Source organism: Octodon degus, unplaced genomic scaffold, assembly GCF_000260255.1.
Source record: "Octodon degus isolate 3935 unplaced genomic scaffold, OctDeg1.0 scaffold00075, whole genome shotgun sequence".
Lineage (NCBI taxonomy): Eukaryota > Metazoa > Chordata > Mammalia > Rodentia > Octodontidae > Octodon > Octodon degus.
Window position 1 is genome coordinate 2,010,235 of NW_004524651.1, and position 6,126 is coordinate 2,016,360.

The window sequence follows — 6,126 nt, forward strand, 5'->3', positions numbered from 1 at the left end:
TCTAGGATTGGGTCTGGGGGTTCCTGGAACTCGGCAGAAATTCCTACTCGGCGGGAGGGGTGGGGCGGGTCAGGTGGAGTGGTGGGGGGTGGCCCGAGGGGGTGGGAGAGGTTCCTGCCCACGCTGCGCCTGGGCTGGGACTGGTCCCGCCGGCACAGGGTAACAGGAAGCTCTCCACACACTCACCGGACCTGGGCTAGGACTGGGTCTCCACTGATAGTATTTTAAAGAGTTCAGGTGAGTGGTTTTTGAATTGCTCCACTGTGCTGCTCTCTGGGTTAGTTTTGGGCAAGGTGGAAGTCCTGGTCTGCATCTTGCCTCTCTGTCTTCTCATTTTCTTTCTTTGTTAGTTTAGTTTCTGCATTAATTCTTGTAAACTGTCTATGGTACGCAGATTCATTGCTAGTATTGAGAACTCCTTAGTAATGACTTCTAATGTAAGTGACTTTTGGCTTTTGAATCTGTTGCAAGATCTTATCTCTTCAGTTTATTGGGAACAATTGCTGCCTATTTGGCCTAACTGTTGTTCTTTGATACTGGCATATATTATTATTTATGACCTTTAGGTAATTTCAGTCTTGGCATACAAGATAAAACAAGAGATTAGAACAACTACATTACCTTGGCTAAAGTAGTACAATCTATAATAGCAATAGCATCAAGCACAGCCTAGAAAATGACAAACTCTAATAAGTATTAATTTGACATCTTTACCTGTATGAACAAAATGTGTAGTTATATAACCAAACCTAAAACAAACCGGAAAGTTGTATACAGTAAATATCCCCTCAGTGGAGTGGTTGTACTCTTAGTAGAGAAATGTTAAAAGGGATAGTAGGAAAAAAATAGAGAAATAAAAAAGAAAAAAAATTAGAGGTAAGGCTGAAGGACAAAAGATTACACATGCTTTGGGAAACTGGTGAAAAGAAAGGAAGCAAAGAAGGCAGCTGCAAAAACAACAGCAGAACAAAACAACAAGAAAAATCTAGAAACAATGTTCACACTCATGAAAATAAGAACAAACAGTCAAGAAATAAAAAAGGAAAAAAAGAAAAGGAAGAAAAACAAAGTCCACTTCAGGGCATGTCTCTGCTATCACTGGTAGACAAGTGGGGGCAGACAGAGCCCAGATTTGTGTTGGTTGATCCTAGCAAACCTGCAGTAGAATTATGGTGGGTTGGTGGATAATTCTAGAAACCTGAGCTTTCAATTCCACTGAAGTTCAGGCTGATCCTGGCTTCTGATTGTGAGGCTGTGACATGAGTTTTTCAGTTCTCAGGACTCCAGGTGCCTCTTGCCAGGCTGAACTCAGCTCCTTGACTCTGTGTACTTCTTATCACTGCACCTACCCTGGAGTCCCAAGATGGAGCCAAGCTGTGCTGCTTTGAGTTCCCTGGGTTCAGTGGGCTTTTTTCCAAAATGGCAAATGGCCAATTGCCTTCTCCCGGGCACATCTGAACCAGAATCGCTCACCAGCCACTGCAGACTGCAGTGTTCACTGCTCCATGCCATTGGTGTGCTTTTACGTGGAGGCCTCTGGAGTCACCATTAGTCTCTGTGCCTCTACAGAGTCAGGCTGCCCCTTGCACGCCATGAGCTGGGACTCAAGGAGAAAGCATCATTTGCTGCCCACTCTTCTGTATCGAGGTCCCTCTCCTCACTCACTCTGTGGACTTCAATTCTCACTTCAGGTATTTGCTAGGTCCCAGGGATCAACTTCTCCCCCTGCTTGTCTTTCCCGCATTGGTTTTTCTCAACATATGGACTCTAAATCTGGAAGAGGCTGATCTGATGCTGTTTACCACTCCACTACCTAGAAGTTGTTATTTGTCTTTCTGTGTCTGGCTCACTTAATGTAATGTCGTTCCATTTCATCTGTTTAGTTGTAAATGGCAGGATTTCATTTTTCTTTATGGTTGAATAATATTCCATCGTATGTATATGTGTCACATTTTCTTTATGGCTGCATAATATTCCATTGCATGTATAAGCTTCACATTTTCTTTATATATTCATCTATTAATGGGCACCTAGGTTGATTCCATCTTAATTTGATGGGTCCAGATGGATTCTGTATACACAGTGCATTTGTGTTGCAACCAATGAACAAGGAATCCAGGACTCAGCATTTTCTCAGCAAGCAGAAAAAAAATTCCCCTTCTGAAAAACAAATGAGAATTTACAAGGTAGTTATGTTACACTCACTGTGACTTTAAGTGTTCCTATAAATAGCTATAGAAACTTCTCAGTATCAGAAAATGCTTAAACTTTGCAGTTTGGAGCTTTTAATGAAAATGTTTAGGCACGCTCATGGGTCATGATGGACTGGCTCTCCCAACAGTGATGAGCTGGCTAGGTGGAGGGCACTTTCCCACTGTGCCCATGTAGAGTTGAGGTGAGTCCTCCTGTAGTTGGTCTGTATAGCAGCAGTTAGGCCAGAACAAATAGTTTAGGGCCCCCACACAAGAGAGGCTCAGGGTGTGCACTGAAGTCTTTGACATGGGTCTGCAGAAATATCAGGCCATGTTTTTATTAGGTTGTCTTTATTATGACTCCTCTGGGATTGTTTGTGGCTTCTTTTCTACACTATAGAATCCCAAATGCTTTGAGGCAGGGGAAGTGAATTCCACTTGGCTAACCACTGGGTAATCCTGCTTGCCTTATTGTTATTCACTCCTAAATGGAATATCATCTATTTAATAATAATAGCAGCAAAGCTTAAAAATCAAATAAACTCTTATTTCTAGTGTAGGGAAAGCTGAATATTAAGAACAGCCTCAGTTAACTATCATATAGTTGCATATTAGTGGATATAAAGTAGGTATGTCAAAGATAGTATTGTATATGGTTTCAGAATAACTCAAAATACTCTCTGTGGAACACTTGTTAGTAGAATGAGTGCCAATAAATATTATTCCAGGGTTGAAATTCTGAGCACTCAAGGCCAGACACCTAAAGCATAGCACTGCAGTTTTTCATGTAGCAGGGTAGGTCTTCACAGGGTTGGCTGATCCAGTGTACATGAAGGAAGTGGCCCAGTTATTTACTAGGCAAGTTTCTCTTCACCAAGTAGTTCCCAGGCACTCTTGGTGCCTTAACAGTCAACATGTGTGATCTGGGCTTTTGACTAATACCTTATTAAAATATGAAAATATGTGATGCTTTTTGTAGCCAACCAATCTCTTCCTAAAGATAATATCTTCTGGGTTATTCTCTGATACAAAAAAATAGAATCAGTGGTAATAGAGAAAAATAGATCAGTTCAGTTTTCAAATGGAAATGTTTTCAATTCTGTTGGAAAAATTCCAGCATATTTTCTTACATCATATGAGAAGAATATGTTTAATTTTGTGAGAAACCACTAAACTATCTTTGAAAATTTCCGAACCATTTTTCATTCATACTAACAGTGAGAGTTAATTTTGTTCCACATCCTCACCAGTATTTGGTGATGTCAGTGTACTGAATTCTGACTGTTTCAATGGATTGGTAGTGGTATTGTTTTAATTTCAAGTGCCTTGAGGGTTATAATGTAGAACATCTCCTCATGTTTGTTTGTAATCTGTGTTTTCCTCAGTGAGATGTTAGAGCAGGCCTTTGGCCCATTTATTCGTTGAGTGTTTTTGCATATGCCTTTGTTGAGATTTGAAAGTTCTTTGTACATTTTGAATAGCAATCCTTTTCTACATCGGTTGTTTGATTCTCCCCCTTCCCCAGTCTGTGGCTTGCCTTTTTGTTTTCTTGACTGTTTTGCAGAGCAGAAATTTTTCATTTTGATGAATTCCAGCTTGTCAACTATTTATGTCATTCATTATGCTTTTGGTGTCACGTCTAAAAAGCCATTGCCAAAGCTAAGGTCATCTAAATGTTAGCTTCTGGGAGTTTTGCAGTTTTCAATTTTGCATTTAGGTATGTGATCCATTTTAGTTAATTGCTTTTTGAAGAGTATAATCTATGCGTCAAGATTTGTTTTTATTTTTGGTGCTAGAGCTCAAACCCTGGGTCTCATGCTTGCTAAGCAAGCAATCTACCACTGAGCTAACGCCTCAGTCCCAACATTAATTTATCCACTTTTATGTATAGATGTCTAGTGGTTCCAGGACCATTTGTTGAAAACAAAGACTGTCTTTGAGTCATTGTACTGCTTTTCATTGTTTCTCAAGGAATACTTGGTCTATGTGGGTCTCTTTCTGGACTTTGTAGTCTATTACATTTATCTGTCTGTTCTTTTACCAATATCACATGCAGTCACTATCTTGATTACAGTAGCTTTATAAAATGTCTTGCTATTAGTTGATTTCAGTCCTCCAAGTTTTTCTTCTTCTCCAATATTTTTTTCATTGTTCTATGTAAACTTTAAAATTAGATTGTTGGGGCTGGGGAGATGGCTCAGTGGAATAAGCGCTTTCCTGGCAAGTGCAAGGGCCTGAGTTCAATCCCCGGTTCTGAAAAAAAAAAAAAAAATTAGATTGTTGATATCCATAAAATAACTATCTAGAAGAACTGACATTTGGCAATATTGAGTCCTATATCCATGAATGTGGAATATCTCTCTACTTAGTTCTTTGAGTCTTTCAACAGCATTTTACAGTTTTTCCTCCAGTGTTTATTGTACATATTTTGTTAGATTTATACTTGAGTATTTTAATTTTGGGAGTGCTAATATAAATTATATCATGTTTTAGTTAAAAAATTTAAAATATCCATTGCTAGTGCCAGCGAGATAGCTCAGCAGACTAAACACCTGCTTAGGCAAGTGAGGGAACCTGGGTTTGATCCCTGACACCATCAGTGTGCCGGCTCCATCTCTGATCATGCTAAACTGGCTACAGAGTATGGTTGTGGAGACACATGCCTATAATCCCAGCCCTGGGAGGCTGAAAACAGGAGCCTTACTATGAGTCAGTTGTCAACTGTGTAGTGAGACCCTGTACCAAATATATTATATATGTATCTTCATGCTGATTGCTTTTTTCTTACAAATTCCATTTTTAAAAAATGCTTTTGGTATAGGGTCTCACTATGCAGTTCAGACTTGTAGTGATCCTCCTGTTTGCAGCCTCCCAGGCACTGGGATTACAGGTGCACGTCATCACACCTGGTCTTGCTCAGTGGACTGCTCAGTGAACCCAGGGTAGGGACAACATGGCATGTGGTACTGGGGATTGAACCCAGGTTCTTGCGCTTGCCTAAGCAGCGCTTAGTCTGCTGAGCTACCTCTGAGGCCCACAAATTTTATTTTTTATTAGTATGTTTTTAGTACACAATGATTATATTTATTGTGGAGAGTTGGTACATGTGCATAACACATCTTCGATGCATTAACTTTGTATTCTATAATCCTGTAATTGCTTATAGTGCCAGGAATATTTTTGTCATCTGCCAGTGAAAATTTTCATTATTTTCTTTCCCAACATGTATATATTTTTTCTTTTCCTTGTCTCATGGCATTAGCTAGAACTTCTAGTACACTCGTGAAACCAGTGGTAAGGGGAGAAATCCTAACTTGTTTCATTGTTAGTGGAAAAAATGGGTTTCTTACCATTAAATATGACATTACCTATAGTTTTCTTGGTAGATATTTGATAACTTATTGAAGAAGTTGCCCTCTCATCTAGGTTAGTATGAGCTATTGTCATAAGTGGATGTTGCATTTTGTCAAAGCCTTTTTCTACATCTTTTGTTATGATCATGTTATTTGTCTCCTTTAGTTTATTGCTGTGATGGATGATGTTAATTTATTTTCAAATGTTAAACCAATGTTGAGGACCTGGGATAAATCCTACTTGATTGTGTTGTATAATGATTTTGATATATTACATTTGCTAGTATTTTGCTCATAATTTTTGTATCTCTTCATAAGACTGGTCTGTAGCCTTGTTTGTTGTCTGGTTTTGGTACTGAAATAACATCCTTATAGAATGAGTTAGGGATATTCCTTTTGATTTTATCTTCTGGAAAAAATTGTAGAGGGTTGATATATTTTTTTCTTTAAATGTTTGGTAGAATTAACCAGTGAACCCATATAGGTCCTGTGCTTTCTGTTTGGAAGATTATTTATTGATGATTCAGCTTCTTTAATAGATATGGGCCTATTATGTGATCTATTTCTTCTTGTATGAGTTT